A 27,898-nucleotide genomic window follows, 5' to 3' on the forward strand; every position below is an offset into this window, starting at 1 on the left:
TTTACAGAATATTAACAAACCAACAATAGGTTGATGATTCACCCTGGATTCGTGCCAGGTTCTGTGAAAGAACTCAATAAACATGATGTGCATTTCAAAAACTGCTAATCATAATTGAAATTTCCAAACCCCTCAATCCCATAAATTATATTAACTAGAATATGATCATTTGGCCTGCCCCTACTCCCTTTACAGCATGATAGACCCTGTGATTATCAGGTTTTCGGGAAGTGGGACACAATACTTCATTCTTCAAAGAAAAAGAGGTGATGTTTGGTCTTTTCCTCTTTTTAGATTTTTTTTCACACTTACCCTATAGAGTTGTACACTGCTCTTTCTAAAATCCCTTCTGTACCTGTACAGTCTCTCCTTTATGCCTTCATGACACTTTTTATTCTTTTCAAATAAGCAGTGCGACTTACCACTTTTATTTTTCTTTCTTAATTCATTTTTTGTCATGTACACTATTTGAAAAATATTATGAGCCGCTCATCAGAATTTCGAGAGTCCATATGCGAATGGTTTATACCCACTCTGTAGCCCGCAGGAACATGGATCCGCGTCCTAATGACTGAAAAGGCCAATTAAGACCCGGGTAACAGCAGGATCAACCGTACTCCTGCCCACCCCACCCGGGACCTGCCCGCCCCGCCAGCCCGGCTCCGCTCGGGGGGCGCGGGAGGCGGTCCTGGAGCGCGGCGGGCGGCGGGGAGGGCCGGCCTGGCACTCTCACAAAGACGCGCCCCCGGCGGGAGCCCAGCCCACTGCCTCGGGCCGCTGCCTGCAGCGCGAGCCCTTGAGCCCCGGGCCGCGGCGTTGTCAAGGCTCGGCCTCTCTCCGCCTTCTTCTCTGCTCATTTTATTAAAAATATTAAAAAAAAAAAAAAAAAAAAAAAAAAAAAAAGGAAAAAGAGATCCCGCCTCCTCCGCCCGACCTCTGCCTCCCATTGGCCGGGCCCCCGGTCGCGTCACACCGCGCTGCGCCAATGGAGAGGCGCGATACTGCGAGGTGGGCCGGGCCCGAGCGGGGAGTGGGCGGCGGGTCGGTGCAGCAGCTCAGCCGCGGCTCCGCCACCATCGCGGAGGTGCCGCTGCTTCCACAGACGCTCGCGAGCAACCCTCCGCGCTTCGGAGCTTCCTCAGCCTCCCGCACACCCCGAGACGCTCGCCCCGCTGGGCCTCGGTCCCCGCCTCCTCCCCCCTCCTTTTCCCCTCTCTCGCTCCCCCACATTGTCTCTGCCTCATTTTCTCTCCTAGTTGAGGATTAAAAAAAAAAATCACCATCATCCTCAGGGAGCCCCCTCGCCCTCGGAAAACAAAACCAGACATGATCCTGGGCTCCCGCTTCTGAAAGATCTGCCCGACCGAGGAGGAGGGAGCCTAGGTTCAAGTCGCAGGAAAGGTCACGGCAGGGAAGCCCCCTGAGCCCCTCCGCGTCGCCTCCCCGCGGGCCGCCCCTCTCGGCCCTGCGCCCCGCGGCCCCGCAGCCTACGCGCGGCCTCCCGCCCCATCCCCGCCACTTTCCCCGGAGCTGGGCCGCGAACACCTCTCTATTGATGGTGTAGCGCTTTAGGGGAAGGTAAGTGTCCAACTTGCCCGCGCCGGGTCGTGTGCTTTCTTTTTTGGTCCCTCGTCCTGGTGGTCAGAGAGGGTCGGCCGTGAAAGCAGTCACTCGCCCGGGGGGAGGCAGGAAGAAAAGGCTGGGGTCGAAGCCGAAGTCGAGGGGAGTCGGGCGAGGGCAGGGCACTTCTTTGGTCCTGTCCGGGCCAGATGACCGTTCCTGCGTGCCTTCTGACCCCTGCTCTCTCTTGGCCTCTTATTCATGCTCTTGTTGTACTTGTTTGAGGTTAAACTATTTCATGTGACTAAATTATTGGCTGAAACTGGAAGAGAAGGAAGTCAAGGACTGAAACTGTAAATTTCTTGAGTGTTTGTGGATTTCGGGGTGCTGGGGGGAGGACTTTATTATTAAAGTATCATTTTCTCATTGGGGGAAGATTTCCTCTTTGTGCTCCCAATCTCTATAGTTCTCAGCTGTATGTGATTAGAAAATTATGAAACCCAAAGTCACTTGCAGCAGAATAGAATTCTTACTATCCTGTTTTAGTTCTGCTCTCTGAAGGAGGGTGGCCTCTATTTATTATTAATTTTTAAGGTGATAGAAAGATTCGTAGTTTTACATAGGATGATGTGTGTATGTATGTCTGCTGGGAGGGGGGAAAAGTATTGCAGGCTCCTTTGAAACTGGTTGCTTGAGAAGTTGTTGAAAGGAAAACAAAATGATTCATTGTTGAATTGTCATTTTCCTCTGTCTCTTTTCCAAGGTTTGCTTACAATTTTTCTGGATTACAGACTTCAAACATTGATTTAAGTAAAATGGGTCCTTGAGAAACTGGGTGCTTTAAATGTTTCAGTATGTGTTGCTATTTTAAGGTACATTTAGAAAGTAGTTTTGTATGAATCCTGAAATAGCCTTCTTCAAAGCAATTTTTTAAACGCAAAAAAAGATAACTAGTAAGACGGTGAACTTGGTGAATTACAAAATAGACATTTTAATATAGCAGGAATTGATGCACCTAAGATTTGAAACAGTTTTCATAATTGCTTTCCATTTAAAGAGAGACCTTTTTGTCTAGTGTACACTGGTCTCTTTAGTCTCAGTCTGTTGGGGGAGGGGAGAGAAGCTGGATCTATACAATAATAAAATCATCTTTGGGTTGATATTTTGTTCCATGTATTTGCTTGCTGAGTTAATACTACTGTAAATTATCAACCAGTTTTGATTTTGATGGCCTGGGATGGGTGGAAAGCTGGCTTCCAGCTCTCCCTGTTGTTGTTGAGGTCGAAGGGAAAAGAGGCAGAGGCAGACAGACACACACATACACACACACACACATACACACACAATACCAAGCTGAGGGCTCATTGTTCTTCCATACACACATTCATTCTCTCTCTCCCATATTTGGGACTAGGTTTGCACAGACAAACACAGCTCTTTTTGGGAGAGAAGAGAGAAGATGGGGGAAGGGAGGGTGCTTTTCTGTTTCAGCTTTCTTCCACCCATCTCATGCCTGGCCTTTTTTGCAACCTTGTGAGGCAGAAGAGTGCATTGGAAACTAAAGGACACTCAAAAACATGTTCAGAGACTCCTCTTCTCTCTGCCTCCCTTTCTTCCCTTTGCAGCCCTGGTTTCTGCTGCTCTTTCTTTTTTGTATATGTAAAGATAAAATCCCTCTTTATATGTTGTGGCCTTATGTTCAGCTCTCATTGCTTTCGTATTTCTCATTGACCCTGATTTTGTTGGGGACAGTGATTTGTTCACTTGAGTCTTAGTGAATGTCAGCAGAGTCTTTCTAGGTAGAAATAGATTTTATTGGTTAATATTATAAAGGTTGTATTAAGGTTAGTATTTAGCAAGTTGATGTTTGCATGTTTTTAGTGGTGTGATGGTTTGATGGTCAGGTTTGCTGGCAATTCAGCTGTCAATGTTGTTTTTGTAAATAAGGGTTATAAGAAAAGATCCGGTTTTCTGTTTAGGGGGCTCCTTTCAATACTGGACAGGGAATAGGCTAGTCCACCTGGGATAAACCCAGCTGTGGCCCAAGGATGGAGGTTGGTGTGAATACATGTGGGTTGCAGAATAGCACCTTCTACTGGTTAATTGCTTGGAAAGATCCAGACGAAGAGGATGGGGGAGGGGATTAACGGCTGAGGCTTAATGATTTTCTTTTAAGCGCAGTTGTTGTGCCTTTCTGCAAATGCCACTTCCCCGAGCTGCTAATACAGATGTCCTGTGACAGGCACGGTTGCATTGAGGCATTATTATGTTATTGGTTGTGCTTCAACATTAATTTGTTCTGTTACCAGAAGTATTTACACTTTGTGATTTCCCAGGACTCCTTTGAATGACACCTTCTCATCTTTTATGAGATAATTTCTCTTGAAATATTAAACAAGAGGGTTTATTTCTGTTCCCAGTATTGGAAACTATATACACCAGCAGTCTTTTAAAAAAGTTTGTAGTATCATTAATAAAAAATCAAATAAACCTACTCTATGGAAAGTAAAATTGTCGCACTGGACAGAGGTTTTTCTCGGGATTTAGCTCAGGTAGAGGGGTAGAGGAGGAGTTGAGGGAGGGAGATCTCACTAAAATCGGCAATTTTGCAAATGTAGTAGCCTTGCATTGCAGTAGTGTTGTTTTCAGTAGTCTTATAAAGTCTGATAGGGTGACTTATTGTATGGATTAGATAAAAAAATTAAAATTGGAAGCCAGAGAAAATGTGAAATGAGTGTGTACACAGATTAACATAGAAGAGGGTCAAATTGTTGCCCAAAGGCTTGTAAACTAAGGTGCAGTTTCAGAGATAATCTGCTTAATAAATGTCTCAAAGGATTTTTATTTTCACAAATCCTAGCCCATCTCAGTTGTTCTAATGTAATGAACTATTAGAGAGGTTTGCAGTGGTAAAGGGGACTGGGTGTGTAGGATAAACATCTGTTCCAGACTGACTGCTTCTAGGAACGTGACTTCTGATTCACTTTACTTTCAAAACTTCAAGAGTAATCTCTAAAGTTGTGTATCTTTTACAATGAAATGTGAACAGTTCAAATGTATTATTTTCTCAGTGGGAATGGATTCAGGGGATTTCAGTTCAATGTATTCTCCATCAGTGTTTTGTCACAAGGAAACTAGAACTGAGAACCAATTCACATCAAAAAGGTAATCCAAATGAAGAAATAAAATGTACCAGTTACCTGTTCAACTTTGATTTACTGGTCAGTCAAAAAAGCTTTTAAAAAATAGGACAGTAAGGCCTAGTGCGGTGGCTCACGCCTGTAATCCCAGCACTTTGGGAGGCCAAGGCGAGTGGACCACTTGAGGTCAGGAGTTTGAGACCAGCCTGGCTAACATGGTGAAACCTCGTCTCTACTAAAAATACAAAAATTAACCTGGCACTTTGGCGCGTGGCTGTAATCCCAGCTACTTGGGGGGCTGAGGTGCGATAATTGCTTGAACTCAGAGGCAGAGGTTGCAGGGAGCTGAGATTGGCACCACTGCACTCCATCCGGGGTGACAGAGCGAGACTCTGTCTAAAAAAAAAAAAAGGAAAAAATAGGACAGTAAACACTGTCAGGTCCTGCAATAATTACGTGTAGTATTGAACAGATACTGAACAGAAATGTGCCAGGTGCTGTAAAAACACATATATAAGAATATAATCTGTGCCCTTCTAAAAACCTGTATATGCTGAATATTGTCATGGATTTAGTAAGCATTCATTACTGAAAAATTAGTTTCAAATATCAGTGATCAAAAAAATTTAAGTATCAAGTTCTTTTGGAAGTAGTGTGCTTTCCTACTAAACTACTTTTGGCAGCTACTTTTGCAGTTGATTTAAAGGTTAAGATAGCAGAAAATTCAAATGTTTAGATGAGTCATTAGTGTAACCTAGCTGTGAACTTCGTTACACACACATACACACATCCTGAAAGAAAAACTATTGTTTTACATAATCAGTTTCTGATAATGCTGTGCTCTAGTTAATTACAGGATTTATTTTTTTGCTACCAGGAATTCCTCTTGAATGATATTTAAGTGATTGTTGAATCATATTTGTGTGATTGGTATCCTGATAATTATTCTGAAGTTGAAGCTCTCCTTGTCCTATTTAAGTGTGATTTTGCTGAGCCTGTTGGCTTATGTTTTGTTTCTTGTCTAACAGAGTTATAGTTTGTGTGTGTGTTTTTTTTTAATAATGGAGGAGAAATGAGCATTTTAAATATGTGTTAAAACATTGTTAAGATTGCATAGGCCAATTTAATGAACATTTGAACACAAATAACTCAAGTTCAAATACTGAATATATTTACTAGCTTCAAGTTTGGGTTGGAATTGTGATTTGTATGGCTAACTTGTTGTTGTGCCAAGTAATATAAGATGTACTGTGTGTCTGTACATTAGGTGACTAGTCAGAGAGTACAGTTAATATAAGATGCTTTTTTTGGTAAAGTGGTCTGTTTGTGCCAGTGTAAAATTATTATTATTTTTTGAGATGGAGTCTTGCTCTGTCACCCAGGCTGGAGTGCAATCTCGGCTCACTGCAACCTTGATTCCCAGGTTCAAGCGATTTTCCTGCCTCAGCTTCCTGAGTAGCTGGGATTACAGACACGTGCCACCACACCTGGCTAATTTTTGTATTTTTAGTAGAGACAGGGTTTTACCATGTTGGCCAGGCTGGTCTTGAACTCCAGACCTCAAGTGATCCACCTGCCTTGGCTTCCTAAAGGGCTGGGATTACAGGCGTGAGCCACTGCACATGGCGTATTTTTAATTGGTAAAATTTGCCAGTATATCAGCAAGTGTGAACAATATATTTAACTGTGAAAATTTTCCTTATATGGTTAGTTATAAAATGATGTGACCTCTAATTCAGAAACCACTCGGTATTCGAGGAATCCTCATACCCTATTTGTCTTGGGTTTTTGCATCAGAAGTCGAAGCCATGGGTTATATCTTAATTTTAAAGTAGTTATATACATGACTTTTAAGGACTTTGGTTAGGCTGTTTTTCATTGCAAGGAACAGAAAGTCTTCCGAGTCATCTCAAGTTGGGGAAAAGTAGAACAGAAATTTAAGCCGTACGAGTCAGGCCTCACCTAAGAACAAAAACCCCAGGTCCGCAGTGCTTCATACACACTGGAATACTGTCAGGGATATGGGTCCCACCCAGCTTTAGCGACCAGATACCTTGTTGCCTCCTCAGCAGGAGGAGTTTGTGGTGCCTTACCCTAGTGCCATGGCCCTGTATGTGAGTGTCCAGGCTGTGTGTAGCAATAAATATACCACCCTAAAGGGGACAATATTAACATTGTTGGCCTGGACTAACCTTAAAAGAGAGCTTGTGAGGAAGCATGGCTGTGCAGCATCTTTAGACAGTCCTGAAGCAGCAGGGCAGAGCTCCTCCTACAAAAACCCATTCTAGCTCACACAGCCATGCACACACTCAGAGCATGCACGGACACATTCATGGGCACCTATATATGTTCCCTAGGCTCCTAGAAGTCTGATTCTTTTTAGAGAGAGGGTCTCGCCCTGCACTCCACTCAGGCTGGAGTGCAGTGGCATGAGCATGGCTCACTGCAGCCTTGAACTCCTGGGCTCAAGTTGTCTTCACTCCTTGGCCTCCCAAGTAGCTGGGACTGGGACTAGAGGTGTGTACCACTACACCTGGCTAATTTTTTTTTTTTTGTAGAAATCAAGTCTTGCCATGTTGCCCAGGTTGGTCTTTAAGTCCTAGGCTCAAGCGATTCTCCCACCTTGGCCACCCAAAGTGCTAGGATTACAGGTGTGAGCCACCATGCCCAGCCAAAGGTGTGATTCTTGACCTTCTTCCTGCTTCTAGGGTGGGGAGCAAGGGAGTACAGTGATGGAGGCACTCAGTGTGTGTGGGGTGAATACAGTTCAGGGGGAATGTGAGCAGATGACCATGTGGGCGTATGTCTGTTTGTGTGAACTGCCTGGGGAGACACTGGAAATCTTCTCTGGCAGGACTTGGCTATGCTGGGGAAGTATATCCAAGTGGATTCTAGGTGTGAGCCACTGCGCCTGGCGGCTATTGTTGATTTTGATATCTTATTCTAACAGCTTATTTTCCTTCAAGAGACTTCATAGTCGTAACTTGTAGTCAGTTATGATCCTTTTTTTAGGTGATATCATTTTATTACATTTGTCTTATTCTTCTTTTATTTTCTGTGACTCTGCCCGCCTACTGACTACCTGTCTACCTACCTGCCTACCCAAGTCAGTGTTTCCCAAACTGTATTTATGGCTTACTAATATGCTGCAAGTATTTTAAGTGTGAGGTGAAATAAGTTTATAATGCACATGAGCTCTTTAAAGCCTCAGAAACATTTTATACTATAGAGGGTTTTTGTTTTTCATTTTCCTCCCTTACCCCAAAGAATACCTGTTTCTTTCTCATGAGATACTCATGGGATAGATACTACTATTCTAGTTCAATAGAACACAGTTTGAGATGCACCTGTAACATTAATTTTTTTTAAATTTACATTTAAATTTTTTGAGAAAAGGTCTTGCTCTGTCATCCAGGCTGGAGTGCAGTGGCGCAATCTCTGCTCACTGCAGCCTTGAGCTCCTCGGGCTCAAATGATCCTCCTGCCTCAGCCACCCGAGTAGCTGGGACCATAGGCATGCACCATCACACCCAGCTAATTTTTGTATTTTTTATAGAGACAGAGTTTTGCTATGTTGCCCAGGCTGGTCTTGAACTTCTCAGTTGAAGTGATCTACCCACCTTGGTATCCCAAAGTGTTGGGATTACAGGCATGAGCCACTATGTCTGGATTTATTTTATTTAAAAATAACTTTAGGCCAGGCGTGGTGGCTCACGCCTGTAATCCCAGCACTTTGGGAGGCCAAAGCGGGCGGGTGACCTGAGGTCAGGAATTCAAGACCAGCCTGGCCAACATGGTGAAACCTTGTCTCTACAAAAATACATTAGCCAGGCATGATGGCGGGTACCTGTAATCCCAGTACTCGGAAGGCTGAGGTGGAAGAATCGCTTGAACCCGGGAGGTGGAGGTTGCAGTGAGCAGAGATCGTGCCATTGCACTCCCGCCTGGGGAACAGAGTGAGACTCTGTCTCAAAAAAAAAAAAAGACTTTAAAAATGTTTATATTATTTCGTTTGAAGGGAGGAGTGTCAAATAATTTTTTTGCAGGGAGGAGTATCAAATAATTTGTAGATTTATTAAATTTAATTAATTAGCTAATTAATTACTTTTGAGACAAGGTCTCACTCTGTCCAGCTCAGGCTGGAGTGCAGTGGCGTGATCACAGCTCACTGCAACCTTGACCTCCCAGGCTCAAGTGATTTCCTCATCTCAGCCTCCTGTGTAGCTAAGACTACAGGCACATGCCACCACACCTGGCTAAAAAAGTTTTTGTTGTTGTTGTAGAGATGGTGTCTTGTTATGTTGCCCAGGTTAGTCTCAAACTCCTGGGCTGAGTCATCCTCCTGCCTTTGCCTCCCAGTGTTGGGATTACAGGCATGAGCCACCAATCCCAGTCTGGATTTATTTTAAAACTGCCATAGTAGTTCAAAGGAGGGAGATGTGACATTTAAAAAATGTTTTTCTCCTTGATTAGTTAGTCATTAATACCCTGAAGCAATGCTTTATTTTGACTGGAAAATAGTTGCTGGTTCTTAGAGGAGAGTGTCATGACCAGAACCTCACCTTATTCATCTTCCCTATCTGTGTTGAGATAGCCTTTATCTCCTACCTTTGTGTTCTTCATAAGATTTAATCTGTTTCATTTAAAACTGTGCTCACGGCCAGGCGCCGTGGCTCATGCCTGTAATCTCAACACTTTGGGAGGCTGACGTGGGCGGATCACCTGAGGTCAGGAGTTTGAGACCAGCCTGGCCAACATGGTGAAACCCCGTCTCTACTAAAAATACAAAAATTAGCTGGGTGTGGTGGCACACGCCTGTAGTACCAGCTATTCCGGAGGCTGAGGCGGGAGAATCCCTAGAACCCGGGAGGCGGAGGTTGCAGTGAGCCGAGATCGTGCCACTGCACTCCAGCCTGGGCGACAGAGCGAGACTCTGTCTCAAACAACAACAACAACAACAACAAAAACAACAAACTGTGCTCAGGACACAGTGCCTGAAGTTTTTTTGGTTTGGCCACTTTTATTTCCTACCACTTAAATACATTTTCTTCAGTTCTTGTTATAACCTTCTCACTCATTTGATCACTTCATGTCTTGTATTAATGTTTATTACTTCCATTTATATTTTAGAGCTAATTATGTTCTCTTTATTTGTACATCTCTTGAAGGCAGAAAGTTTTCCTTTGACTACAGCAGTATGTGTGCTCACACTTGAAATTAGATGTATTCTGAAAAACACATTTTATTGACTCCAAGATGCCATCATTTGTAAAATGCATTATTATTTATGTACTGCTAAGAATGAAAAAAATGCCAGTTAACCTCTGTGAGACCTTTCCTAATTCCGGTGGTATAGTATACAAACGTAAAACAAACATTATCAGTCTTAGAGTCATTGAAATATGGTCCATCTATTTAGGCTGACTTTCTTTTCACAACTGTCTATTCCCTGGAAAACATGTCTGAAGAAAGATTTTAAAGCAGATTATTTTCTCTCGTAGTAACAGTATTATAGGTTGCATTCTTGCCTAAGGATTTAGCATGAAAAATCTTAGCTACAGCCAACAGAGATGCTACCATAAACCTATAGTAATTATAGTTAAATTATGTTCTAGTTCCTATGGGGGAGGTATAATCATTATGTATTTTGGTTTGTAATATATGTTGTATATCTATAATATACACAAATACTACCTTACTGTATTATCATTTTGACCTAAAATGTGCTGAGTTTATGTTAAATATTGATGTTCCTCATGATTCTATCCATTAACTTCTCCCTCAGTACTTTTTTTTTTTTTTTTTTTTTTAAGACGAACTCTCTGTCGCCCAGGCTGGAGTGCAGTGGTGTGATCTCAGTTCACTGCAAGCTCTGCCTCCCGGGTTCACGCCATTCTCCTGCCTCAGCCTCCCGAGTAGCTGGGACTACAGGCGCCCGCCACCATGCCTGACTAATTTTTTGTATTTTTTAGTGGAGACGGGGTTTCACCATGTTAGCCAGGATGGTCTTGATCTCCTGACCTCGTGATCTGCCTGCCTTGGCCTCCCAAAGTGCTGGGATTACAGGCGTGTGTCACCGCGCCCAGCCCTCCCTCAATACTTTGTTTAAACACCAATTTGGTCCGGCCTCGAATTTTGAAAATCTCTCTCTTGAGATGCAGATCTGTGTTGTCTTTTGCCTCCTTGAATATCTTTTTGGCCCTAGGTTTCAGAACTTACCAAGCTGTAGTATTTGTCTACCATTAACTATTATGCTATTGCAGAAAAGTTGTTCAGAGCTCTAGACTCAATCTGCAGCCCACTGCTTATTAACTTTGTGACTTCAGGCAGGTTATTTACCTTTCTGGGTCTCAGTTTCCTCATCTATAAAATAGAGATGATAATAATACTCGTGGGTTTGTTGTGAGGACCAAAGTAATTAATTCATATAAAGTATTTAAAAAAGTCCCTGGCACACAGTAAATGGTTAATAAATATTAGCCTCTTTTTATTATTAGTGTTATTGTCATCTAGAGATCTAGCTTTCCAGTATGTTCTCTTTGTTATTTATAATAATCAGGAGATCTGCAGGAGACAGTGGGTGAACTCTAGACGATTTGAATAAATTCTCTCTGAGGTACCAATTCTAAAATGTTTGCTATTCCTCGAATATAGGAAATGCTAAAAAACAATATGTGATTAAATACCAAGTGAATAGAGTAATAGTGCAGTTTGAAGTTTGGGGTGTTAATAAATGATCAGAATGTCATGGCTCAGCTGTTCCTCTTATTTATTATGTTCCTGAAGGAGTTTTTTTTTTTTTTTTTTGAGACAAGGTCTTGCTCTGTTGCCCAGGTTCTAGAGTGCAGTGGTGCATGATCACGGGTCACTGCAGCCTTGACCTTGAGGGTCCAAGTGATTCTCCCACCTCGGCCTCCCAAAGTGCTGTTATTACAGGTATGACCCACCATGCCTGGCCTCTGAAGGAGATTTATATGAGTAGAACAATGGCAAGTAGGAAATTAGAAGTATTACTTTATTATTAATTTGGGCTTTTGGCCAAAATACCAATGTAAATTTGTGTAGTAAACAGGGTGAGAGCATATTACTTAAGCTCCAGGACTAGTTAAGGGCTCTCTCATCCTCCTAAATTTCACTGTCTTACTACTCTTTGGTTGGTGGCTTTGCAGAAGACCCCAATGATTATTAGTCTTTTAGAGTGTGTAAGAGTGAAATGACCAAGAACAAGAACGCAAACTCTTACATGTATGTGACTTTTTTTTCTATCTTGCACTTGAATCAAGATTTGTGTAACTTTTAATCTTCATTGATCTTCATACTTGTAAACAGGGTTCAGTCAGTACTGTGGACTCTTGACCCAATCCGATTAGTGTTCCATCCTCTTAGAGAGATTCAAGAAGAAAGGCAACTGAGGGAGAGAGCAAGACCTCTTGTTGGTCTGGCTTCAAATCTCTAATGAGGTTGATGTAATGGCCTGTGAGTAATAACTAAAAATATTTGGCTGTCTGCCTAAGCAACCCTACATTCTGACATTTTTCAGGATAGTCCCTGGGACTGGAGGTGGCGGAACTGCAAAGTATTTTTCAAATTTAAGGATAAGGCTGGATGTGGTGGCGCAAAACTGTAATCCTAGTGCTTTGGGAGGTCGAGGCAGGGAGGCTCCCTTGAGACCAGGAGTTTGAGACCAGCCTGGGCAATGTAACAAGACCCCTGTCTCTGCAAAAAAAATTAAAAATTAGCCAGGCGTGGTAGCACGTGCCTGTAGTCCTAGCTACTCAGAAGGCTGAGGCGGGAGGATTGTTTGAGCCCAGGAGGTCAAGGCTGCAGTGAGCCAAGATTGTGCCTTGCTCTCCAGCCCGGGAGACAGAGTGAGACCCTGTCTCAACAACAACAAAATTTAAGGATAAGAGAACCCCATAAGGTACAATTAGGGAAAGATATCTTGTGATAAATAAGATTTGCCATGTGGAAAACTGACCCACCATCAATGATAGCTGCTATTTTGGTATCTTATCAGCATCTTACCAAATGATAGCATTTTGGTAAGATGCTGATGCTAATTTTGGTAACAGGAGTGTCATCTTTGAGGAATATGATTATGTGTGATTATATTAGCAGAGCAAAGCTGAAGTCTAGTCATATTGTACTCTCATATTGTAGCCTGAAGCAAGAATATGATGACAGCAGGGGAGTGATGAACTTGGAGGCTAGAGAAGAGGGAAGCAGAGGCTTCTACAGCCTTGGCTGCATTGATACTGGCTTGCAAACTCCCGGAGGAAGAGGCCCATCGTCTGCTTTGGTCACTTCAGTGCACCTTGCATGCGAGGAGTACAGTAGGCATTCATTTGTTAAATGAATGAATAATATTACCGTATGGTATTATTGAGGTGGAAATAAAGGAGATTTGGCTTAACCGCTTGACCCCAAGGCATACTTAGGAAGTTATTATTATTATTTTTTGAGATGGAGTCTCCCTCTGTCACCAGGCTGGACGATCTCAGCTCACTGCAACCCGTTGCCTCCCGGGCTGAAGCAATTCTCCTGTCTCAGCCTCCCAAGTAGCTGGGATTACAGGCGATCGCCACCATGCCTGGCTAAATTTTGTATTTTTAGTAGAGATGGGGTTTTGCCATGTTGGCCAGGCAGGTCTTGAACTCCTGACCTCTGGTGATCCTCCCACCTCTGCCTCCCAAAGTGCTGGGGGATTATAGGTGTGAGCCACCACGCCTGGCCAAAAAATTATTGATGATAACAATTTTATACCTCAAATATAGTGTAGAAAAAACATTTTAGAGCTTAGTTATTTGAATCATCAAAAATAAGTTTGTTGGCCGAGTGCAGTGGCTCACACCTGTAATCCCAGCACTTTGGGAGGCCAACACGGGCGGATTGCCTGAGGTCAGGAGTTTGAGACCAGCCCGGCCAACATGGTGAAACCCTGTTTCTACTAAAAATACAAAAATTAGCCGGACGTGGTGGCGAATGCCTGTACTTGGGAGGCTGAGACAGGAGAATCTCTTGAACCCGGGAGGCAGAGGTTGCAGTGAGCCGAAATCGCGCCATTGCACTCCAGCCTGGAAAACAGGTGTGAAATTCTATCTCAAAAAAAAAAAAAAAAAAAAAAAAAAAGTTGTTTTGTTTTGTGACGGAGTCTGGCTCCTGTCGCCCAGGCTGGAGTGCAATGGCGCGATCTTGGCTCACTGCAACTTCTGCCTCCCAGGTTCGAACAATTCTCCTGCCTCAGCCTTCTGAGTAGCTGGGACTACAGGCATGCACCACCATGCCCGGCTAATTTTTGTATTTTTTTTTTTTTTTTGAGACGGATTCTCACTCTTATCGCCCAGGGTAGAGCGCAATGGTGCAATCTCTGCTCACTGCAACCTCCGCCTCCGGGATTCAAGTGATTCTTCTGCCTCAGCCTCTCGAGTAGCTGGGACTACAGGCGCCTGCTGCCATGCCTGGCTAATTTTTGTATTTTTAGTAGAGGTGAGGTTTCACTATGTTGACCAGGCTGGTCTGGAACTCCTAACCTCAAGTGATCCACCCGCCTCAGCCTCCCAAAGGGCTGGGATTATAGGCGAGAGCCACTGCACCTGGCTTAATTTTTGTATTTTTAGTAGAGATGGGGTTTCACCATATTGGCTAGGCTCTTCTGGAACTCCTGACCTCAGACGATCCGCCCACCTTGGATTCCCAAAGTGCTGGGATTACAGGCGTGAGCTGTTGTGCCTGGCCCCCCAAAATGAGTTTATTTTAATCCTAGTAAGTTTAAACTGTGTATTCAAAATTACTTAATAGCTGGGCATGGTGGCGGGCATCTGTAATCCCAGCTACTCGGGAGCCAGGACAATCGCTTGAACCTGGGAGGCTGAGGTTGCAGTGAGCCGAGATCATGCCACTGCACTCCAGCCTGGGTGACAGAGCAAGACTCTGTCTCAAAAAAACAAACAAACAAACAAAAAAAAATCAAACCAAAACAAAAAAAACATTTGAAAAAGTAAAATTTAATAAATATAGTACTCTTTCTCTATAATTTTGCCTTGTGTTAGATAGGATTAGATTCAGCAGTGAGTGGTAGAAACCAAAAATAACAATGGCTTAAACAAGATAGATGTTTCCTTTCTTTCATGTGTCTCATAGACAGTCCTGAACCAGTATGCTACCTTCATGCTCATTAGGGGACCCAGCCTTTAATATGTAACTCTTTCCTTTTTGTCAAAGGTGGCTTCTCCACTTTCTCACATCAGTTCTGCATTCTCACCAGGAAGGAGGAAAAGGCAAAAGATGAGCACGCCCCCTTCTTGTGAAGATACTTTCCAGAAATTGTACATATCGCTTCTGCTATGTCCCTTCGATTATAACGGAATCACAAGGTTACACATAACTGCAAGAGAAGCTAGAAAGTATATTCTGTGCTGGAAATTCCTATGTGCCTAGTCAAAAATCAGGGGTTCTCTTACTTTGGAAGAAGGGAAGAATCAGTATTGCACTACATCTGGCAGTTTGTGCCGTAAATACCAGTGGAATGGCTAATGTAGTGTTAACACATTTGATAATTTGACAGTATTGTTTGTAATCCTTCAGTATTATTTGTAAGAATAACCCCCCACCTCCAGTTCAGTATTCAGTATAGAATTTTCACTAAAATTTGTCTTGAGCTAACGATGGCTTCATATTTTTATTGCTGGGTAAATTTTCTAACAAGATGAACTGCCTTCTGATTTGAACATTCTGATCTTGGTAGCATAATCTGCCATGTGTACTTATATATATTTCATGTGATTCATTATTGTAGGAATAATTACTGGAATTTCCTAAGTTGTTACACACTTAGGATTATACACATATGATTAAAGACCTTGTTGAGACTTAATTTTTAACATCTATAAACTGGAAAAATGTGCAGACATCTTGTTTCTATTAATATATTAAGAAAAGTTTTCATTAATATTAATATTCCTTAGGAAATCTAGCTTTATAAAACATCTACATGTTTCATATTTTGGTTGGAATGGTTTAGCACCTTTGTTTGCATAGCTTAGTGAGAATTTAGTCTTTGTGGAATCCTTAAACACTTTTGATGTTACAAAAACTTTAGTTGGCTGGGCACAGTGGCACATGCCTGTAATCCCAGCACTTTGTGGGGCAGAGGCAGGCAGATCACTTGAGCCCAAGAGTTTGAGACCAGCCTGGACAACATGGCAAAACCCAGTCTCTGAAAAAAAAAAAACAAAAAAAAAACCAGGCATGGTGTCGTGCACCTGTAGTCTCAGTTACTCGGAATGCTGAGGGGCGAGAATTGATTTAGCTTGGGAGGTCAAGGCTACAGTGCACTTCAGTCTGGGCAACAGAGTAAGACCCTGTCTCAAAAAAACAGAAAACCAGACCAACCCTCCCCTTCAAAACTTTAGTAACTTGGGATTATATGTAGGCTTGGAATATTTATTCTGTGATGGTTCTGATAATGAACAGTGACTTCTTTTTTTTTATTTTTATTTTTGAGACAGAGTCTCACTCTCCCCAGGCTGGAGTGCAGTGGCACAATCTCGGCTCACCGCAGCCTCCACCTCCTGGGTTCAAGCGATTCTCCTGCCTCAGCCTCCCGAGTAGCTGGGACCTTACAGGCGTGTGCCACCATGCCCAGCTGATTTTTGTATTTTTAGTAGAGACGGGGTTTCACCATGTTGGCCAGGATGGTCTTGATCTCTTGACCTCGTGATCCTCCCGCCTCGGCCTCTCAGAGTGCTGGGATTACAGGCGTTAAGTCATTGCACCTGGCCAAACAGTGACTTCTTTTCACAGCTCAGATAGCTTTAGTTTTATACAGTTTATCTTTCCATGTATTGAATGTCATATTTTGTTTGCCTCAGCATGTAAACTGTGCAATTGTGTAATTGTCATAAATAAATTTATTTTAAAATATAATTTATAAATTCTTTTTGTCAACTTAGTTCCAATGTCCTGAATGTGTTAAGAAGTTATAGCGGGCCGGGCACGGTGGCTCACGCTTGTAATCCCATCACTTTGGAAGGCCGAGGCGGGCGGATCACGAGGTCAGGAGATCGAGACCATGGTGAAACCCCGTCTCTACTAAAAATACAAAAAGTTAGCCGGGCGTGGTTGTGGGCGCCTGTAGTCCCAGCTACTCGGACAGGCTGAGGCAGGAGAATGGCGTGAACCCGGGAGGCGGAGCTTGCAGTGAGCCGAGATTGCGCCACTGCACTCCAGCCTGGGCGACAGAGCGAGACTCCGTCTCAAAAAAAAAAAAAAAAAAGTTATAGTGTCCAAGGACTTCTTAGAACCCATAGTTATTGCCTTTTCAGGAGGTATACCAGGGCCCTGGGCAGCTGGATGGAGAGGGAGGGATCTTACCTTTCGTACTTTTCTTACATAGCATTCGTTGCAGGTAAACAAGACTTAATTCAAATGCATGCATACTAAAAGCCTGTTTTTTTTAACTTTTAGATTCTTGCCCCTTTCTTTTTATTATGTGCTTTAGTGAAATACGAGTTTAATTAATGTAGCAAAATAAGGCATACATAATGACCAAGACAGAGATTGTGCCCATGATGATTTTCTCACTAATGGGAAAGATGAGACATGTACACAACTGAGTACTAGGTAGAAGAAAGTGCCTCAAGAGGTGTTGATACTATGGTTTAAGAAAGAGAATCAGCTCTGGATGGGGGCATTAGGGAAGATTTGGTGTAGGAGTTGGTGTTTCACCTGTGTTTTGAAGGATTGGCAGGATTTGGACATGTGATAAGTAGCTAAGAGGATTTCAGGCAGGAAATTGCGTGAAGCAAAGGCGCAGAGCCTGGAAAGCTTGGGAAATGGTGAGTACTTTTGCTGCTTCTATGATGGGGATTACTAAATTGTGCTTCGATTTTCTGTTTTAAAAAGATCTCTTTTAAAATGTTTTATAGCAGATGCAGGCAGGCATAGTTTTTTCAACTCACGTAATTTGTATTTGAAGCTGTAGCGGGTAGCTGTTCAGATCGCATAGTAAGAGCATTTTGGAGAGGGAGTCCTTGGGACTGGTTTCTCAAAGAAGGAAAACAGACTGGTTTGGCCAGAACCATAGAGCACTGGAAAGATAGGTTGGGATCATAGCATAGTCAGATTTAGCACCAGGGCCAAATGACTTTATTTGATAGCTTCATGTGTTCAAATGAAATACAAATTATAATTATAAAATTAATATATACTCATTGTAATCACTTTCACACAATTCAGTATTCCTCCAGACATTTTCTATGCATGTATAAGCATACTATATATAGTATCTTGAATTAAAAAAAATTCCAAACATATATTTTTCAATTCAATACTTATAACTCAGGTTTGTTTTTGAAAACAGCTGCATAATCGGACACTGTGTGGATGTATACTTCACTTTTCCCATTGATAGATGGTTAAATTGTCTCAGACTCTTTGGTTTGCATCCTCATATCTGTACTGTTGTACAATTGTACAAGTATGTGTATAGGATAAGCTCTTAATTAGAGTTGCTGAATCAGTGGGTTATGTTTACTTTTTATTTTGAAAGCTGTAAATAAATTGCCCCCAAAGATATGCCTGTGTACACGCAGAATATTTTAGGGTTTTGATTTCCTTCTCACCAACCCTGGATATTACGAAATTTCATAATCTTTGTTAATCTGATAGGTGGAAATGTGTACAATGATATTATCTTTTTATTAAGAAAATTTTTTTTTGGCCGGGCGCAGTGGCTCACACCTGTAATCCCAGCAATTTGAGAGGCCAAGGTGGGCGGATCACCTGAGGTTGGGAGTTCGAGACCAGCCTGACCAACATGGAAAAACCCCGTCTCTACTAAAATTATAAAATTAGCCTGGCGTGGTGGCACATGCCTGTAATCCTAGCTACTCAGGAGGCTGAGCCAAGAGAATCACTTGAACCTGGGAGGTGGAGGTTCCGGTGATCTGAGATTGTGCCATTGCATTCCAGCCTGGGCAACAAGAGCAAAACTCCGTCTCAAAAAAAAAAAAGAACAATTTTTGTTGAGACAAGGTCTTGCTTTGCCGTCCAGGTTGGAGTGCAGTGGTGCGATCACGGCTGACTGCAGCCTCAACCTCCTGGGCTCAAGCGATCTTCCCATCTCAACCCCCTCCATTAGCTGAGGCTACAGGAATGCACTACCACACCTGGCTAATTTGTGTATTTTTTGTAGAAACGGGGTTTTACTATGTTGCTCAGGCTGGTCTTGAACTCCTGGACTCAAGCACTCCACCTACCTCAGCCTCCCAAAGTGCTAGGATTACAGGCGTGAGCCACCATGCCTGGCCTTAACAATTTTTTTGAGACTGAGTCTTGCTGTATCACCCAGGCGGAGTGCATGGCGCAATCTTGGCTCACTGCAACCTGCGACTCCCAAATTCAAGTGGTTCTGCCTCGGCCTCTCGAGTAGCTGGGACTACAGGCGTGCGCCACCACACCCAGCTAAGTTTTGTATTTTTAGTAGAGATGGGGTTTCACTGTGTTGGCCAAGCTGGTCTCAAACTCCTAACCTCAAGTGATCACACACCTCGGCCTCCCAAAGTGCTGGGATTACAGGCCTGAGCCACCGCTTCCGGCCCTTACAAAGTTTTTTTAGAGACAGAATCTCTTTCTCAGGCCGGAGTGTGGTGGCGCAATCATAGCTCACTGCAGCCTCTTAATTCTTGGGCTCAAGTGATCCTTCTGAGTAGCTGGGACTACAGGTGTGTACCACAGTGTCTGGCTCCTACAGTGGAACATTTGAATTTGCATTTCTTTGACCATGAATGAAGTTGATGCTCTTTTCATATATCAGAATTTTAAGATATACTTTCGTGGTCTCTCAGTCGTAGAGACAGGTGGTTTATGTTATATGGAGTACTTCATTCTGAGTGTCATTTATTTTTAAAACACATTTAAATAATAAAAGCTTCATTGAGATTGGTCACATGCCATACAATTTGCTCTTTAAAGACTGCAATTTCTAGATTTTAGTCATTTAATTTATGTATTTTTTTTTTTTTTTTTTTGACGTAGAGTCTTGCTCTGTAGCCCATGCTGGAGTGCAGTGGTGTGATCTTGGCTCACTGCAGGGGTGTCCAATCTTTTGGCTTCCCTGGGCCACATTGGGAGAAGAAGAAATGTCTTGGGCCACACATAAAATACACCAACACTGGCCAGGCGCGGTGGCTCACGCCTGTAATCTCAGCTGAGGCAGGGAGAATTGCTTGAACTCGGGAGGTGGAGGTTGTGGTGAGCCGAAATTGCGCCACTGCACTCCAGCCTGGGTGACAGAGCGAGACTCCATCTTAAAAAAAAGCAAAAAAAAAAAACCAAAACCAAAACAAAACATTAACACTAACGATAGCTGATGAGCTAAAAATAAAAAGAAATCACAAAAAACTCATAACGTTTTAAGAAAGTTTACGAATTTGTTTTGGGCCTCGTTCAAACCCATCCTGGGCTGTGGGTTGGACAAGCTTGGCTTACTGCATCCTCAAATTCCTGGGCTCAAGTGATCCTCCTGTTTAAGCCTCCTCCTGAGTAGCTGGGGTTACAGGTGTGTGTCACCACGCCTGGTTAATTTTGATTTTAATTTCATTAATTAAAAAATTTAATAACCTAAATGAAACATCTAAAACCACAGCTTCTGGAAGAACCGCTTGTTCTTGACTGTCTTGTTCCTCTCTTTGAACTTGACCCTGGCCTCTCATTAGCCTTGCATTTAAGAGCAGCGTCTCTGAGTTGATGAGTTTTCTCCAAGGGGATATCCACAGAGCACCTTATGGGCATGAGGTTGATAGTAGTTATAAACTTTCACAAAAGACTTGATCTTTGGCCGGGTGTGGTGGCTCACGCCTGTAATCCCAGCACTTTGGGAGGCTGAGGTGGGTGGATCACCTGAGGTCAGGAGTTCGAGACCAGTCTGGCCAACATGGTGAAACCTCATCTTTACTAAAAATACAAAAATTAGCTGGACATGGTGGCGGGTTCCTGTAATCCCAACTACTCAGGAGGCTGAGGCAGGAGAATAGCTTGAACCCGGGAGGCAGAGGTTGCAGTGAGCCGAGGTCTGCCATTGGACTCCAGCCTGGGTAATGAGTTAAACTCCATCTCAAAACAAAAACAAAAACAAAAAGGCCGGGCGCAGTGGCTCACGCCTGTAATCCTAGCACTTTGGGTGGCTGAGGCGGGTGGATCACCTGAGTTTGGGAGTTCGAGACCAGCCTGGCCAAGATGGTGAAACCCCATCTCTACTAAAAATACAAAAATCAGCTGGGTGTGGTGATGCATGTCTGTAATCCCAGTTACTTGGGAGGCCGAGGCAGGAGAATCGCTTGAACCCGGGAGGTAGAGGTTGCAGTGAGCCGCGATTGCACCACTGCACTCCAGCCTGGGAGACAGAGCGAGACTCCACCTCAAAAAAAAAAAAAAAAGACTTGGTCTTTGACTCTTCTTCATCTTCTTCTTGCCCACAACAGCTGTCAGTTTGCGGGGACAGTGGTCAAATCCAGCCACCAGAGCATGGCTGTAAGGGCGATCTGAGGTGCCATCTCAATGTTCTTCATGATGATATCTTTGCTTCCTGAGTAGCATCTGGCATAGCATCTGGCCAGAACAGCACCACTTTCCCAGGTTTCATGAACCTGCCCATTTTTACAGCAACCACCCAGGCCTACAGCAGAAAGCCTGGGTAATTTTTTTTTTTTTTTTTTTTTTTTTTTTTTTTGAGACGGAGTCTTGCTCTGTCACTCAGGCTGTTGTGCAGGGGCAGGATCTTGGCTCACTGCAACCTCTGTCCCCCAGCCGGGTTCAAGCAATTCTCTTGCCTCAGCCTCCCGGGTAGCTGGGATTACAGGCGCTTGCCACCATGCCTGGCTAATTTTTTTCTATTTTTGGTAGAGACCGAGTTTCGCCTTGTTGGCCAGGCTTGTCTCTAACTCCTGATCTCAGGTGGTCCACCTGCCTTGGCCTCCCAAAGTGCTAGGATTACAGGCGGGAGCCACTGCACCCAGCCTAATTTTTAAATTTTTTATGGAAATGGGGTCTTGCTATGTTTCCCAGGTTGGTGTCAAACTCCTGGCCTCAAGCGATCCTCCCACCTTGGCCTTCCAAAGTGTTGGGATTACAGGAATGAGCCACTGCGCCCGGCCTAGTCATTTATTTTAAAATTTAGTGCCAACCATTGTCTTCTTATTTGTAGTAAATGCCTATTAGGCTGAACTTGAAGTTCTCTCTTTCTTCATTCAGCATAGTAGGCCCCAAATTTGAAGTGAGGAAGTGCAACTTTTCCTGTTACTTTTTCAGTTAGAGGCTTCTCTACTAGAGACTGCAGTCAGGTACTTGGATTCTGAAATGGAGTTAATGCGATAACTGCTTTGGAATCTCAGTGCTTTGGTACTGGATGGGGAGTGAGTTAAAATAACTTGTAGTTGAAACTGATTTCCAACTGCAAGAGGTGATACAAACTCTGACTTTTTTGGAAAGTGTTTTAAATATAAAACCTGAAGTGAAAAAGGCTTCTAAGGTTAAAAGATTTTAAAATATGGTAAGTGCTTTAAATTAGTAAGTCGGTTTTTTAGGTGGGTGATTCAACTGCTTTCTAGTTCATCTGGTCATTTTTTATTCCAGAGATTTCTTAATATGTCTACTAAAGCATATGTGTGTTTACGGTAAGATCAGTAAATTGCGTCACCTTAAGAACAATAATGATCTGGCGTGTATCTTTCTTTTGTGATTCATGCTGATTTTTTTTTTTTTAGACGGAGTCTTACTCTGTCACCTAGGCTGGAGTGCAGTGTTGCCATCTTAGCTCACTGCAACCTCCGCCTCCCGGGTTCAAGTAATTCTCCTGTCACGCAGTTATTTTTAAAGCATACCAGTAATTTGTTTGACTGATTTGTTTTCAATTAAAACAACTTTTAATTTTTTTCTAGGGTCTCCCTGTGTTGCCCAGGCTGGTCTTGAACTCCTGGCCTCAAGTAATCCTCCTGCCTTGGGCTCCCAAAGTGCTGGGTTTACAGCATGAGCCACCGTTCCTGGCCTTGACTGATTTTTTTTGAGGAAACTAGTTCTGTCTTCTAGCATTGGCTTCCGTCTGTTGGGTCCTCTGACAGCCCTTGTCTGTTGCCCATGGATGATTACAGAGTAGTAGGTCTTATCACTGGCTAAGTTTGTGACCCTCATCTGTATTGTTTTACTTGGGAGAAGATGTCAACAGAGGCTCATAGTAGATGGTTTTCTGTTGATTTTGATGGAACTAAATGTATCGTTTCCTTCCTTTTGTTTTTATATATACTTAAACATTCAGTTTCCTGTTCTTTGTAGTAAAATATTCCTAAAATTGTGGTTCTCTGTATTTTAACCCTTCATATTTCATTATTTTTCTATACTTTTATGCCTCTTCTATTTAGAAAGTCATATTTTTCATTGGCTTGCTTTTAGTCATTTAACTTACAGTATCAGGCTGAAGTTAGTGATTTATCTTAATTGATGGTTACAGATCAAACTCCTTATTCTACTCTTTCCCTCTTCTCACTACTGTATTTGACTATTCTAAAAAAAAAAAATTGCAGTATCTCCTCTTTTTCCCTCTTGACATCCCTTTTTTTAATTCCTAATTTTTTCATATCTTAAGGTTTTTTCCTACTTTAAAGTTCCTTTGCCTTTTAGTTGTAGTTTTGATTAAAGTGGATTTTTTCTTGGGCTTTTAATTAGATTTTTCTTTTCCTTCAGCTTTTCATAGGGAGATTGAAGATGATGCTGACTGACACCTGATTACTTAGAATAAGACTGTGAACACTGAGTGGCTTGAATATAGCATTTAACTTAGCCTGTGGATGTTTCCACTTCTACTTGAAGGCTGTTTCCTGGCTTAGAGGCACTGTCCTGAAAAATAACAAAGTGAATATAAATTAAACACCCCATGTATTCTTGTGTAGTGCCCATTTGAATCAAGATGAGATCTGAGATCTGGGTGGCCTATGGCAGAATACTATTTATAACTCTAGAAACAATATTTTGCTAAGAGATATGTTGATTACATTGGAGAGAACTACTAGGTTCTCTCCAAGTATTTAAAACATACTTTATATATGCTACATAATAATTGTTGTTTTTTTTTTTCTTTTGAAACAGGGTTTTGTTCTTGTTGCCCAGGCTGGAGTGCAATGGTGCAATCGCGGCTCACCACAACCTCTGCCTCCTAGGTTCAAACGATTCTCCTGCCTCAGCCTCCCGAGTAGTTGGGATTACAGGCATGTGCCACCACGCCCAGCTAATTTTGTATTTTTGGTAGAGATGGGGTTTTTCCATGTTTGTCAGGCTGGTCTTGAACTCCTGACCTCAGATGATCTGCCGGCCTTGGCCTCCCAAAGTGCTGGGATTACAGGCGTGAGCCACTGTGCCCTGCTGCGTAATTCCTGTTTCTTCTGGCTTCACTAAAATGTCCTGAACTGTGATAGCCTCTGTACATAAGAAAAAGAAGCCATGACTCCTGGTTGGCATGAGAAGACCTAGAGTCCACTTCCACCTGAACTATGGGCTTTTGAAGTATGATTATGTGCCCTACTTTCTTAGCTGTCAAATAGGGGCAGTAGTACATAAACTGAAATGAACAAATAGATATGGAAATACCTTGAAAATATAAAAATGCATGCTGGACATGTGGCATGTCTATAGTTCCAGCTACTTGGAAGGCAGAGGCTGGAGGATCGCTTTGGCCCAGGAATTTGAGGCCAGCCTGGGCAACACAGAAAACTTTGTCTCTTAAAAAAAAAGGGGGGGTCGGGGGCAACGGGGGCGGTGGCTCACACCTATAATCTCAGCACTTTGGGAGGCCGAGGCGGGCGGGTCACGAAGTCAGGAGTTCAAGACCAGCCTGGCCAACACGATGAAACCCCATCTCTACTAAAAATACAAAAATTACCCTGGCATGGTGGCAGGGACCTGTAATCCCAGCTACTTGGGAGGCTGAGACGAGAATTGCCTAAATCTGGGAGTCGGAGGTTACAGTGAGCCAAGATTGCACCACTGCACTCCAGCCCGAGCGACAGAGCAAGACTCCATCTTGGGGGGAAAAAAGACAGTCTGGGTAACATAGGGAGACCCTGTCTTTACAAAAATAAGAAAAAATATTAGCTGGGTGTGATGGTGCATTCTTGTGGTTCCGGCTACTTGGGAGGCTGAGATGGGATGATCACCTGAGCCTGGGAAGTTGAGGCTGCAGTGTGACATGATGGCATCACTGCACTCCAACCTGGGTGACACCCGTCCTCTCACCTCAGCCACCCCTCCCTCCCCACCTTCTGGCAGTAGCTGGGACTACAAGTGCATGTCACCACATCTGGCCAGCTTTTTTTTATTTGTTTTGTTTTGTTTTGTAAAGATGGGGTTTTGCTATGCTGCCCAGGCTGGTTTCGAATTTCTGGGCTTATGCAATCCACCCACCTTGGCCTCCCAAAGTGCAGGGATTACAGGCATGAGCCATCTTGCCGGGCCACCTTTTTCTTCTCTTTTAACAAATTCAGCAATTTTTCAGTCCCAGAAATCTGTAAATACATTGTTTGTGGAAAAATATGATGAGAATGGCATCAAAAGATGGTTTCTATTAGGAATCACAGGTCCAGGACTCTTTAATATAAAGATGTAGAGAGAGCCAGAGTTAGCTTTTAGTTCTTGAAATGATTTCAGAGGCTTTTTTTTTTTTTTTTTTTGAGAGGGAGTCTCACTCTGTTGCCCAGGCTGGAGTGCAGTGGCACGATCTCTGCTCACTACAAGCTCTGCCATTCTCCTGCCTCAGCCTCCCGAGTAGCTGGGACTCTACTTTTGTATTTTTAGTAGAGACGGAGTTTCATCATGTGTCAGCCAGGATGGTCTTCATCTCCTGACCTCATGATCTGCCCACCTCGGCCTCCCAAAGTACTGGGATTACAGGCGTGAGCCACTGCGCCCGGCCTTCAGAGGCCATTTTTGTCTCTCTCAAAATTTTTTTTTTTTTTTTTTTTGAGACAGAGTCTTGCTTTGTCACCCAGCCTGGAGTGCGGTGGTACGATCTTGGTTCACTGCAACCTCCACCCCCTGGGTTCAGGCGATTCTCCTGCCTCAGCCTCTCCTGAGTAGATGGGACTACAGGCGTGCGCCACCACATTCGGCTAATTTTTTTGTATTTTTAGTAGAGATGAGGTTTTGCCATGTTGGCCAGGCTGGTCTGAACTCCTGGCCTCAAGTGATCCACCTGCCTCGGCCTCCCAAAGTGCTGGGATGACAGGTGTCATCGTACCTGCCCTCAAATTGTTTATTCCAGTGTAATCATTAAGGAAATAAGATCTGAAGAGTCAAAGAGTAACTTGTAATTAGAACAGTTAATATGGGTCCTTTCTTTCCACCCTCTAAACTGTCCTCACTCAGAGTTACCTGGTTAAGTGCCTCTTCCCATGAGAAGTTAATATAATTTAGGTTTTCTCACTTTTGGTTTGGTTATTTGGCATAGTTTCTTCTTGTAGGAAGTGGCCATATTTTTACCACTTCTTAGGAGAATACAGGTGCTGACAAATTCCTTGCATCCCCAAGTCCGTTTTGCTTGGGTCTTAACCTCCTTGCAGTTTTCTGGGATGCCGATTGCCAGGCTTGTTGATGTGGGACTGGCTTTGAAATCCAAGACATCTTTTGAGGATATCAAAGTACTGTAAGGGATGGAAATGTTAAGGTTGCAAAATGCTTGGAGAGTATCACATGCTGTTGATAGGCTTACTGTAGTGATTTCTGAGCCTTGGAAATTTAGGCCTTTGATATAGCTGTCATGAAGGTGAGCCTCAGCCCCATCTGTGAATTTCTCCAGAATCATTCAGTTTAGGCTCCCAGTATCAAACTAGATCCTTCTTTCTTTCTTTTTTTTTTTTTTTTTTTTTTGAGATGAAGTCTCATTCTGTCTCCCAGGCTGGAGTGCAGTGGCACGATCTCAGCTCACTGCAACCTCTGCCTCCTGGGTTCTAGCAATTCTCCTGCCTCGGCCTCCAAAGTAGCTGAGATTACAAGCGCCTGCCACCATGCCCAGCTAATTTTTGTATTTGTAGTAGAAACGAGGTTTCACCATGTTGGCCAGGCTGGTCTTGAACTCCTGACCTCAAGTGATCCGCCCACCTTGGCCTCCCAAAGTGCTGGGATTACAAGCACGAGCCACTGCACCTGGCCTCCCTGCTTCTTTATGTTCCACTATCCTATCCTCACAGCTTCTTTAAACCTTCCTAATATTGAGAAACATACCTGATGTAAGCCACCATTAAAAAGAATCCAGCATCTGGGGGAGGTGTTAGGGAATTGAATGTTGCTAAAGCACCAAAGAGAGAGGAGTTTGACTATCGTGAGCTCATCTGTGACACCTGTTTCGTTTGGAAAACTCTAATGACACTAGTTGGCAGACCTGCATTTTTGAAGTTGTTTCATTTAGACACAGTGATAGTCATCTGTCTTCTTTTAGGAGGTGATTGTCTAGGAGTAACTGTATGTGCATTCAGCACTGTGTCACAACCACCGTGGGATCCACTTACAGAGAAGATTTGTGGAGAGCTTCAGCCTGTTTATGGTGTTACTGAGAAAGGAATTGTGGCCATTTGATGTAATTCTGGACGGAAGACCTCTTGTTTGTATTACGTTGAATTAGAGGTCAGTATTTGAAATTTTCTCCTTGAGTGGCTATTATAAGAGGATCCCGTAAGAATTGATTACTGTGAAATTAGCCAACTACATAGTGTATTTCAAAGATAAGGTAAACTGTTGGACTTGTGATTACCTGGTTTCTGGTATGAATTACTGAACTTATGTTTGTTTTTATGTGCATAGATAAAGCTATATGCTTGATACTCTTTCAATATAAACTTAATGGGTTATGAGAACTTATAACTTGGGCTTCATTAAGTGAAGAAGGCAATCTTATACTTTATCTTTTTGTTTTGTTTTCTTTTCTTTTTTTTCTTCTTTTGAGACAGGGTCTTGCTTTGTTGCCCAGGCTGGAGTGGTGCAATCATAGTTCACTGCAGTCTTGACCTCCTGGGCTCAAGCGATCCTCCCACCTCAGCCTCCCAAAGTATTAGGATTACAGGTATGAGCTATCATGCCCGGCCTAATTTATCTTTGTTAAGCTTCACCTGTTCTGTTGATGATACATTCTGGGAGATGATGGTGTCCTTTATTTGTCTTTA

General features: G+C 43.1%; 1 protein-coding gene and 1 pseudogene across 7 annotated transcripts in view; one reads left to right on the top strand and one right to left on the bottom strand.

The window, feature by feature from the left end:
* The first annotated feature begins 1,001 nt into the window (after positions 1-1,001).
* RERE (arginine-glutamic acid dipeptide repeats) overlaps positions 1,002-27,898 on the top strand; it is a 467,189-nt gene continuing 440,292 nt past the window's right edge. For 2 of the 7 annotated variants that reach the window (XM_063631892.1, XM_063631888.1), the window contains exon 1: positions 1,029-1,578. The gene's annotated coding sequence lies outside the window, so the exon portion shown is untranslated. Of the gene's footprint in view, positions 1,579-27,177; positions 27,363-27,898 lie in introns of all 7 variants that reach the window. The other 5 variants (XM_063631890.1, XM_063631885.1, XM_055262462.2 and 2 more) reach the window with 5 other exon arrangements.
* Positions 20,185-21,679, bottom strand: LOC129472633 (large ribosomal subunit protein eL27-like; annotated as a pseudogene).

The sequence above is a fragment of the Symphalangus syndactylus genome, chromosome 22 (genome assembly GCF_028878055.3).
Source record: "Symphalangus syndactylus isolate Jambi chromosome 22, NHGRI_mSymSyn1-v2.1_pri, whole genome shotgun sequence".
Lineage (NCBI taxonomy): Eukaryota > Metazoa > Chordata > Mammalia > Primates > Hylobatidae > Symphalangus > Symphalangus syndactylus.